Genomic DNA, 12,394 nt, shown 5'->3' with positions numbered 1-12,394 from the left:
CCCTTTGTCAACGTTATGCCAGCAAACAATGTAAAATATAATTGACAGCTGCACAATCCATTACTTTTGTTTAAAAAGGCTGACAAGGGAAAACGACAGGAGACTGTTTTTAGCAATGTAAAGATAGGCTCAAGTTTAAAAGCACTAAATTAATGTACGTGAATAGAAATAGGTTAAATTAAGGGAATGGTGAAAAATAAAGTAAAAGTTAAAAAAGAAATGAAAAATAAAGAATAAAATAATACAATAATCGAAATTAATTGTGACTTCCGCCAGCCAGCTCGGGGTGCTATCACACCATAAATAATAACAATACATCTGGGTGCAAGGGTATTGAGCGTAAAAAACAGAAGGTTTTGCACAAAGTCTCTGGAACCTCTCAGCAAAAGGGATGCCACTGGGAATATGCTTTATAACCCAGACCGGGAGTCCATTGGTAGACCTACCATGGTGGAGAGTGAAGTGTCTAGGGACACTATGGTCCGCATGCCATCCTCGATCAATCTCCGATGGTCCCAAAACCTGGCTCTCATGGTATGTTTACCATGGTGGAGAGTGAAGTGTCTAGGGACACTATGGTCCGCATGCCATCCTCGATCAATCTCCGATGGTCCCAAAACCTGGCTCTCATGGTATGTTTAGTACGGTCCACGTAAAGAAGGCCGCATTGACTGAGTCCATAAGTCACAAATTCAGTGCTGCATGTGAAAAATCTAGAGATGGAATACTCTTTACCATTGAGGTTTATGAATGTTTTTTTGGTGGTGTTGTACATAAGGACACATCTTACATGGTTTCCTTTTGCACCAAAACATCCCTTCCAGTTTACAGAAGGTTGCCATGGGATGGGATATGGGCTTGGGGGCCTTCTTGAGCTTACTTGGGGATATAATGTTTTTTTAAGCTGGGGGCCTTTTTATATACAAAACGGGGTCTGGATGAGATCACCGGTTTAAGTTTGGGATCTTTAGTCAGAATGGACCAGTGTTTCAATATTACGGTATCTTTTCCATCTGCCTGAGTTTACAGTGAAAATAATAATGATAATTTTCAAGTCGTTTTGAAAAGGCTGCACAGTGTCATCATCTCTTTTGGACAAAGAACTAATCAGACATTCTGTTTGGGCTTTGACAATAACCACCTCATTACAACCTTTTTCCAAAAATGTTTTCTTAAATAAAGCTCCTTGTATGTTGTAATCTGTATTAAAGGTACAGTTTCTCCTCAACCTGGTGTATTGCCCTTTGGGGGTGTTTTTTGATCCACTTCGGATGGTGACAGCTATCCGAGTGGAGATAGAAATTGCCAGATGTTGGCTTGAAATGCTTTTTTGGACAATTTAGACAATTTAACTCATTAATATTAGAGTTTTTAACATTCTCACCATAATGAGCAGCCTGTTGCCCAACAATAGCTGCCTGGTTAGCATGCTCAGTGGCTGTGTTCTAAATTGACTCTGTAGTTCCGTCTGCTGGGCACAAGATGTCGCTATTACTGCTGCAAGGAGAAGGAGAGGAATCTTTCCTAGGTCTTCTCTTCCCAGATGACAGACAGGGTGGACTGCTCATGTGCGCGTAGGTGTCCTCCATATTTGCTAGGTTTTCATAAGCAGGCTCGGAAACAGTGGGTGGGCTGGAGTCTTCCTGGAGGCAGTGGCGCAGCCATTCTTCTCCTCCAGCACTTTCAGCTCTTTCTATTGAGCGGCGGAGTCGATATTCCATGCAGAGGTGAGCAAGATCAGACAAAGTGTCGAACTGCAGTCCGGTCCAGGGAGCAGGGGCAGATTCTGCTGGTGAGCAGTGGGCTTAAATAGGCTCAACATATGGGCCGATTGCCCGCCATTTTACACCAATGATAGCTTGTTGCTAGGGGAGAATCCTGGCTGCAGTAACCAATAGTAAGAAATGAGATACTGAAAATGTAGCAATATACAATCAAACAGTAAGTTGAATAGTCCATAAGGTTCAACATGGAAATAAGTCCATGTGCCAATATCAATGAAAGCATATAGTGGAATGAAGGTGTATCCAATTCTTCTTTTACCACCCGGTGGGGTATATCATTATCTGGAGTAGAATTAGATACAAACAGTTCCTATTTTCTCCATTTCACTGCGGCGATAGATGATGACTAACTTTCAGGTAAAAACATTTTAGTTATGATAATAATTTTTAGATTGCATGTAAAAAAAATTACGTCATAAGATATACAGTACTTCACAGGATAATTTACTGTCTCCTTAACAAAGTGTAAAACCCTCTTGATTGGCAGGGTTTATGGACTATAAGTGATTAATACATTATCTAGTGATGAAATCACTAACATTGTACATTATTAATGGGCAGGGGTGTCCAACCTTTTTTATCTTGGGCTACATTGGAAGAAGAGAAATTGTCTTGGGCCACAAATTAAATACACTTAAAATAAGGATAGCTGAGAGCAGAGAAAGTCAGCTGATCACAAGTTAATGATCACTGATTAGAATAATGTACCTATCTGAGTAACAAAACTTCAGTTTTGTAATATTTTTTATTAAAAAAAGTAAAAGAAATCAACATACAACCAGTGCGATATTTGACACTGTTTTTGACAAACTAACGCATCAATATCTGGTTTGATAGTTGTAGTGACAATTCTTAATGAATTCTCATCAGATATTCTGGTTTTACAAAATATTCCAAAACAAAATCAAATTTTTTGAATAAGTTTATGATTTTGTGTTGGGCCGCATTCATAGCCATCTTGGGCTGCAGGTTGGAAATCCCTGGGCTAACCCAGGGATGTTCCTGTGGCATTGTACTGCACAGTTCAACGAGAAGAGAACAGTTATGGTCCATTCACATGGCAATGTGTGTATTGACATCTATTTGCATGCTGTATTGTGTTTTAAATTGCGATTCTTTATTTGTAAAGAAAAGTTCAACTAACTGTTTAACTCTTGCATTTATGTGCATTAGAATACACTTTCAATATGCTGAAAAAAGGAGAGCAAGTTCTACTTTTTTTTTAACACGATACACTGATGTGAACTGCACCTATTGAAATATGTTGCTTTTACAATGTATATGCACTGACTAATGCATGTCGGTACATCTGGTGTTATTGAACCCTATTGAAAAAGATGAGATGAAGATACAACAGGGCACTGTTCCATGATATCCCATCAAAAATTCAAACTTTGCATTCCAAATCCTTATAAATGTCTTCACGATCCACCCAGAAGCAAAAAACAAACATCTGTGTACACAAGCCATAATCATCTGGAGTAAAAAGGCAGATTGTTACTTTCTGGTTCTAGTTCAAGAGCAAACTGCCCACAGTGATGAGTCTAGCTAATATAACATCATGTTTCAACTAATTGCAGAATTTGTTTACTCTATATTCCCCCCCATGCGTTGGCAGTGTTTATAGTCTATGTCATTCTCCACGGGTACTACTCACACTGTTGTAACATTCAGGTTTACAATCCATCAATAACTTAAAGTCACCACACTTGGGTCTTGTATTGAAAAAAAACATAAAGTAGCTTTATCTTACATCTATAAAATCAGCAGAGCAAGTGACATAAATCATAGCATTTCCCATAGAAGCTATGTTTTTGATCCGAATCCTGTCCTTCATCAAGCTTGAAATTCAATACACACATATTCTGCTTCTGCTTAAGTAATCTCATCAATTCTACATGCTCCAATCACAATGCTAAGCAGCTATTGACCAGCAGATTTCCACATACATACATATACATGCTACTACGTCATAAATACCCATGCTTCTGATTAACCACTTCCCACCCAGATTCCCCTTAAAAGGGTCTTTACCAACGAGGGATGGGGCAGACTTCCCTATCATGTGACCACTGCTTACAAGTCTACTCCTATTAATTTGAATGATCTTGAAGTTGGAAAAGGTACTTTGTGAAGATCCCCACACATTTACTTTCTTGAATTCTGTGGCGTGCATTTGCTATGCCCTGTGAGTAGGCACTGCTGTGGCACACATTTCACAGAGCCTGCCTTCTGAACTTCAGAGGTGCTGAGAGGAGGAGTTTCAGGAGGAGGGGTCAGTACAGAAATTGCTGCTTAGAGGCAGCAAGGTACCATAGGATATGTAGTCCTTACAAATTGAAGCTAAACCGTCAAGGAGAAGCCGTAAAGCAGGCATGGAATCAAGGAAGTTGAGCAGAATCAACAACAGCTGGGTAACTGTGGAGAGAGTTGGGAACTGGCAATTAGCCGACAACTGAGCGGCCAGCTCAGAGAAGGAAGGGCTGAGCCCAGCCCTGACAGTACCCCCTCCTCAACGACCCCTCCCTCTCGGAGGACCCCCGGGCTTGAGGGGAAAACGTCTATGGAAATCACGGAGGAGGACGGGGGCATGTATGTCCGAGGATGAGACCCAAGAGCGTTCCTCCGGACCGTACCCCTTCCAATGCACCAGGTACTGTATGCACCAACGGAAGCTACGGGAGTCAACAATGGATTGTACTTCATACTCTTCATGGTTCTCAACCTGTATAGGGTGAGGACGTGGTACCGAGGTGGTAAAGCGGTTGCAGACCAAAGGTTTCAATAAGGAGACATGAAACACATTTGAGATGTGCATACTAGGAGGAAGGTCCAAGGCGTAAGCCACTGGGTTAATCCTGCGAAGGATACGGAAAGGCCCAATAAACCGAGGTGCGAACTTCAAAGAAGGAACATGAAGTCGTAGGTTGCGAGACGACAGCCAGACTCTGTCCCCAACCTTGTAGGAAGGCGCAGGCAGGCGTCTGCGGTCAGCATGGAGTCTGTACCTATCGTTAGCATGTTGCAAAGCCTCCTGAACTTGTGCGCAAGTGGAACGAAGACCACGGAGATGCTCCCTTAAAGCAGGAATACTCTGCGGAACAAACGAGTCAGGCAACATGGAAGGTTGGAAACCATAATTCGCCATAAACGGGGATAATCGGGAAGCAGAATTCAAGGCACTGTTATGAGCAAACTCTGCCCACGGTAATAGGTCTGATCAGTTGTTTTGATGGTCAGAAATATAGCAATGTAGGAATTGCTCCAAGGACTGATTGACTTGTTCTGCAGCCCCATTAGACTGCGGGTGATACGCAGAGGAGAAAGCAAGCTGAATTCCCAACTGTGCACAAAAGGCTCGCCAGAACCGGGAGACAAACTGACTACACCTGTCCGAGACACTCACCTTGGGTAGCCCATGTAAGCGAAAGATCTCCCGAGCAAAAATGGAAGCTGGTTCCTTAGAAGTGGGCAACTTCTTAAGTGGAATACAATGACACATCTTTGAAAACCGGTCAACCACCATAAGGATAACAGTGTTGCCTTGGGAGTTGGGTAACTCCACAATGAAATCCATAGACACGTGGGTCCAGGGCCTCTCTCCATTGGGTATGGGTTGTAGGAAGCCCACTGGAAGGTGTCGTGAAGTCTTACTCTGAGCACACATGGAACAGGCAGCTACGAAGGCAGTTACATCAGCCCATAGACTATGCCACCAGAATTGTTGGCAAATGGCCAAACGAGTTGATTCTTCCCAGGGTGGCCAGCTGCCTTGGGGGAATGGTAAGTCTGGAGCATGGCAATACGAGACTCTCTGGGACAAAGCAGCGGTCACAAGGTTTCTCAGGAGGAGAATGGACCTGAGCAGCAAGAATTTTGTCACCTAAAGGAGAAGTAAGACTGGTGCGAACCGTAGCCAGAATACGATCAGGAGGAATCACAGGAACTGGAACCGATTCCAAGTGGAGGAAAATTGTTGTGACAAGGCATCAGCCCTTACATTCTTAGTACCGGTTAAGAATGAAACAATGTAATTAAAACTCAACAAGAAAAGAGCCCATCGCGCCCTTCTGGGAGAGAGGCGCTTAGCCTCACACAAGAATATGAGATTCTTATGGTCAGTAAGAATGAGAACCGGACAGATTTCTCGAAGGAGAATATATGAATCAGGCAACAAATGCGGAAAATTGCTGGCCCAGACCCTCCGAGAACAGAGACTTGCCTCATACATACCACACATTAAGTCTGTTACAGGCCAGAAAATTTCCCTACCCCATCAGATTGCCCAGGAATTTTGCTCCTACTACTCGGCTCTATATAACCTTACTGAGACACAACCCTCCTCAGATACAACAACAGAATACATTGCGACCTCCCTCATGCCGTCCCTCCCAGAGGAAGCCAAATCACTTTTGGATGATCCCATTACATTACCGGAACTCCAAACTGCATTAAAAAGTTCTAAAACAGGGAAGGCCCCAGGTCCAGATGGCCTCACCACCACTTACTATAAAACTTTTCTACCCTCTTTAGGAGGTCACATGATCAAACTTTATAATGATCTGGGCGGGGGGGGGGGGGCGGGTTCCACAGAGCCACACTGCAGGCACAGATTTCAGTTATCCCGAAAGAAGGTAAAGATCCGGGCCTATGCGGCTCTTACCGCCCAATTTCCCTCCTGAATACAGACCTAAAACTCTTCACAAAAATCATTGCTACAAGACTCCAACAACACCTCCCCTCGCTTATCCATTTAGACCAGGTAGGCTTTGTCCCGACGAGAGAAGCCAGGGACAACACGACCAAAGTCCTTAACTTGTTGCATATAGCAAACAGCACTAAAACCCCGTGCGTGTTCCTAGGGACAGACGCCGAAAAGGCTTTCGACCGGGTTAGCTGGCAATTCATATTCGCAACGTTGAGACACATAGGTCTGGGAGACAAAATGTTAAACTGGGTGACTGCGGCCTACCTGAACCCAACAGCGGTAGTCCGGGCTAATGGGGTAATGTCCAAGACTTTCCCAATTACGAACGGAACTCGCCAAGGTTGTCCATTGTCACCCTTGCTCTTCGCAATATCCCTGGAACCCTTCTTATGTCACGTCAGACTTAATCCCGACATCACAGGGGTAGAGACCGGCAGGGAGCAGTTCAAAGTTTCCGCATATGCGGATGATTTGATGTTTTCCCTCACAAAACCCATCATCTCGCTACCGAGCCTTATGAAAGAATTCCACACTTATGGGCAACTAGCCAATTTGAAAATTAACTTCAACAAGTCCGAGGGGATGGGTATAGGAATCCCCCAATCTCAAATCCCACACCTCCAATCCAGCTTCCACTTTAAATGGACATCTACAGCCCTAAAGTACTTGGGCACGCAAATACCCCCGAAGCTCTCCCAGCTATACAAGCTCAACTTTCCGCCCCTTTTGGATAAGGTTAAACAACTTCTGGTCAAGTGGGGTAGCGGTTTACATTCCTGGTTTGGTCGATGTAGCATTCTCAAAATGTCGATCCTACCTAAATTCTTATACATCATGCAAGCCATACCAATACGCATTCCAGTAGACTATTTTAACCAGGTGAGAACAGCCTTCACTCATTTCCTTTGGGCGGGGAAGAAACCGCGTCTACACCGAAGATTCCTCACACTACCTAAGCTCAATGGGGGCCTGGCGATGCCAGATCTTCAAACTTATTACAGAGCGACCCATCTGAATAGACTCATTGATTGGTGCCGCCACACAAACACCAAATTATGGACAAGACTTGAGCAGGCACAAAGTGAGATCCCCTTACACAGGGCTCCGTGGTGTCACGCCTCCCTCCCAACAGAAATCACACGCCACCCGCTAATAGGTAACACATCATGGGTTTGCTCACAATTGATACATACCACCCCCCATTTTTCACATAACTCATCACTCAGACCCATACTAGGCAATCCCCAGTTCCAACCAGGACTACAAGATAGGGAATTTCTGAAACTGAGAGAAGAGGGTTTGCACCAAGCATCACACTTTAGCACCTCGGGGAAGTGGAAAACACTATCGGAACTCACTGACCCAGAAGGACAGTTCCGCTTAGATTTTCTCAGAGCTTTACAACTACACCACTTTTTAAATACCCTCCCACCACCACAGGAGAGTGATCAAACCCTCACAACCATGGAAGTGCTTTGCTCAGAGACAGGAGACCTGCCACACATTCTCTCACTTACATACAAACTACTGATTACACCATCGGGGGATCACAAGGCCCACAGTATCACCAGATGGGAAAAAGAACTAAATTGCACCTTCACAACCAATAAAAGACAACAAATTTTAATTTTCACTCACAAGTCTTCTATTTGCTCCAAAATCCAGGAAACGAATTACAAAATTCTCACACATTGGTACAGAACACCTACAATACTTAAATCAATCTTCCCCTCCACGACAGACGTTTGCTGGAGATGCCAGGAAGAAAGGGGTACACTCATCCATATTTTCTGGTCCTGCTCTCGGATTCAGATCTTCTGGAGAGAAGTACGCCAAATAATCCAAAAATTCACTGACCGAGTAATACCTGAGGACCCAACTTACTTCCTTTTGCACGCCACCGATATACCCGCCCGATCCTATAAGAAATCAATTATAAGGCATCTTCTGGATGCAGCGAAAGCATGTATTCCTGCATTCTGGAAATCCGCTCAAACACCACCCATAGCCTTTTGGCTTCAAAAAGTTGAAGAAATAAACCAGATGGAGGATTTAATCCTCACCAGCCTAAACAGGCAAGAGAAATACTCCAAAACCTGGCAACTCTGGAACATTTTCAAATATTCGGAAGAGGGAAAAACTCTTTTTGGCGAATGACTCCGTTTCACACCGGATGGTTAGAGACGGAGATCCACTGACGCCAGCCCAACTCCATCTCTGTGGGCTGTCACCCTGATTCCCTCCCCTCACCCCCTCCCCTCCCTCCTACCTCACTCACCTATTTCTACTCTGACTTCTCTCAGCTGATATTCCTCCTTTTCTATATTTCTATAATATAAAAAAGACAGAGAACCGTTCACGAAAGGAATATTATTTCTAGAAATACCCTTATTCTAAAACAAGGTATACAACTAGATAGAGACCAAGGACAAACAGCTCCCATACCTATGATTTCTGAACATAATATATAAGTTACTCACACTAATACTCTGTTACATATCATATGAGGTTTATTGTAAGATTGAACAGCTGACTTTGCTCAACTCCCTTGTTTTACATAACTGTATGTGAATAACTGCTGTCAATGTTGTTAATACAGATATACCATGTTATGCACATCCCGGTGAACCGGTTTTCTGACACAAATAAATAATTTTGGAAAAGAATGAGAACCGGCACAGTGGTACCTTCAAGGAGATGTCTCCATTCTTTCAAGGCTAAAATGATCACCAACAACTCTCTGTCACCAATCTCTTAATTGCACTCTGCAGGTGACAATTTCTTGGAAAAGTAGCCACATGGATGCATAGCGCTCTTATGCCCCGTACACAGGGTCGGATTTTCTGATGGAAAATGTCCGATCGGAGCGTGTTGTCGGAAATTCCGACCGTGTGTGGGCTCCATCGGACATTTTCCATCGGATTTTCCGACACACAAAGTTTGAGAGCAGGAGATAAAATTTTCCGACAACAAAATCTGATCGCGTCAATTCCGACCGTGTATGCCACGCATGCTCAGAAGAAATTCCGACACGGAACAGCTCAGTCTGGTAAACTTAGCGTTCGCAATGGATACAGCACTTTCGTCATGCTGCAATGTTAAAAATGGTTTAATACAGCACACTCTCTTCTTGTTTATAATGTGACAAGAATTAAGTCGTTTTGCTGCTCATATTCACACACACTTCTCACAAACTTATTTCGTTACTATTTATCGTGATTCACTCAATATATTTTGATTTCTCACATCTGACAACATTATTTTGCTGTAATTTTTGTTTGTTTTTTGGCTTTAATTAAAATTTTTTTTTTGTGTTTGTATTTTTTGGAAGGGTGTTTTTTTTTTTTTGGATTTTTATTTGTACTCCCGAAAATTTTTGTGTGTGTTTTTTGTGTCAAGTTACCACAACACCATTGATATGTTGTTCTATTTAATCTGTAGGAGATTGTTTGGTGTTGTTGTCCCTTGTTAATTTCACATTTTATGTTAGAAATGTACCTGAATCCTCACCAACAAACTGTCCTTTTTGGATGAAAACACACACAGGAGAGTAGAATTTCCCAAAATAAAACTTTTATTAAGGGCTCACAACTAAACAAAGAGGGAGGCAATGCTGGAGAAACAGCAGAAATGGGTGAAGCCTTGGACCCCCAGGGCAGACATCAAAAATTTTCAAGCAAAATTGGTGACCTGAGGAGTCCATATCTAAGGGAGGGCAGTCTGGTCCAGAAGTCCCAGAGATCCGGAAAGCAGCAAATGACATCTGTGTCCCCAGGCTGTGGTCATACGAGAGACTGCAGCTTCTGTCAGACCAGACTGAACCCAGGGTCATCACTCTCAGGTCTTCTTTCCACTCTTCCTTCAACGCGGTGGCTGTGGTGGTGGAGTTGTGGCAGCAGGAGGAGGAGGATGGTCCAACTCAATCACGTCGGTCTTGGGTGTTAGTTCCCCACTCACCCCCTTAGTTAGGACTTTATAAATCAGTTGCTCACACAGGAGGCGTTGACTCTCCTGCATGCTCTGCAGTTTGGTGGCAGCCATGCAGGCAAAGGCCTCTTCAGGAGTGGGTAAGGCTCTGAGGGACGCAGAAGCCTCCTGAATGAGCCTGAGTGCTGAATCCTGCATAGGAGTCATCTTCCTCGCTCTTTTATATGGAAGGCGGAGGGGAGGAACCTGCGATTCTGTCAGGCTGCGACTTGTCCCTGGCTTCTCTTGGCTGACACTTAGCCCCGCCTCCTCCTGGCTGCCACTAATCCCCGCCTCCTCCTGACTGCCACATTCCACAACCTCCTCCTGGCTGAGGTCTTCCTGTGTATGAAAAAGGGACATAGTTTTAGTATTTTATTCATCAATCACACACAATTTTAACCTCCTGACTGTTGCAAATTGAATGTTAACAAATATAACTATGACTATCATTCTGAGCCCAGCATTTTTGTTTCTTTTAACAATTTTGGGTGTCCACTACTGTCTATTAATATTTAAAACACTTTTTTTCAATCACCAATTAGTGATCAATCATAACATCTAGTAAACATCATTTCTTTATTGACCAGAAATCAGTAAAAGAATGCTATACCTGGCTCCAGCTGGGCTCCTCCACTTCTTCCTGGCTGGAAGGCCCAGGTTGGACATCGGAAGCCTCAGCTGGGGTGGAAGGAAGCGTGGAAGGAAGAGTGGAGAGGGATTCCCTGACTTCAGTGTGGTCTGACAGAAATCGCAGTCTCTCATAGTACCACAGCCTGGGGACATAAACGTCATCTGCTGCAGCTCCGGATTCTGTGTAAGGAGAGGACACTCAGCAGCTGTTTTCACATCTGGACACTGGAGCACTAGTGTGGGACACAAGAACACCATTTTTATTAGGGGGCCCACACAGGTGCTCCAGTGTATACTATAGGGGGGGGGGGCTACATCTGTGAAGCTTGTACCAAACAGGTAAAGTATTGAAGCTTGACAAAGGACACTGAAAATGCTATATTTTGGAACTCTGCTAAAATAGACAATTGTACCCCACTTCCAAGCAATGTTTCCTGTTTCTAGTTCTGCCATCAAATATCTGTGTGCTAATTATACCATTTTGTTTTACATAGGGGATAAAAGACTCGGAAGACACCCCTCGTCCGAGGAGACCAGAGCCCACCCCCCTCTGGAAGAAGGGGAAATCCCCCAACACAAGCTGAGCAGGAGGAAGAAGACGTGGTGGAACTAGTTACCACAACAGGTGAGTGTCTGCGACCACAGGCTCAGGTAAGAGATGGATGGCGGCAGATTTTTGATACCTAATTTTTTTGGGGGTTCCTCTCTTTTTAGGTGATCGTGATGTTGTGGATCCAGATCCTTTCACATCCGAAAGTGCCCAGATCCTGATCGGGGAGATCATGGGGTGTAATTTACAATTGGAAAACCTCAAGAAAAACATGAATGAGGTTATTCAAAAAAATATAAACATCATTGATGTTTTGGGGCGAGTTTAAAGCACCTCCAAATCCCTTTGTTTTTTGGTGTGCTACAATGTGAAAAATGTTTTTGTGATTTTTCCCAAAGCCAAATTTGGATGATGCACACAGTGTGTCAACATGTGCTATCTGCCATCACGGGAGATCAATGGACGCGTTTTGGGGGTGCAACCCCTTCCTCAATAATAAAGTAGCTGAGAGGAAGGGGTTTCTCACCCCAAACACGTCCCTTGATCCCCTGTGATGGCAGGTTGCACATGTTGACATTCGTAAATTGGTGTGCATCTTCCAAATTTGGCTTTTCCTGGGGTGACTTCACCCCATCTGAACGCAATATCAAGCACAGTTCCTAAATACTCATGTCTGATATTGCCTTCAAATTCTAGCAAATGTGAACTTTGTAAGTTCAAGATTTGTGTCTTTCTTGTTGGTTTTACACATGC

General features: G+C 43.7%; 1 long non-coding RNA gene across 1 annotated transcript; it reads left to right on the top strand.

Moving 5' to 3' along the window:
* Positions 1-1,521: 1,521 nt before the first annotated feature.
* Positions 1,522-12,144, top strand: LOC141129823 (uncharacterized). The gene is made up of 3 exons (XR_012241876.1): positions 1,522-1,727; positions 11,586-11,716; positions 11,806-12,144. It is a non-coding gene; the product is annotated as an uncharacterized lncRNA (long non-coding RNA).
* Positions 12,145-12,394: the final 250 nt, after the last annotated feature.

This window comes from Aquarana catesbeiana, linkage group LG02 (assembly GCF_042186555.1).
Source record: "Aquarana catesbeiana isolate 2022-GZ linkage group LG02, ASM4218655v1, whole genome shotgun sequence".
In the NCBI taxonomy this organism is placed as follows: domain Eukaryota; kingdom Metazoa; phylum Chordata; class Amphibia; order Anura; family Ranidae; genus Aquarana; species Aquarana catesbeiana.
The sequence above is the reverse complement of the archived record's forward strand: the minus strand, read 5'-3'. Positions and strand labels throughout refer to the sequence as shown.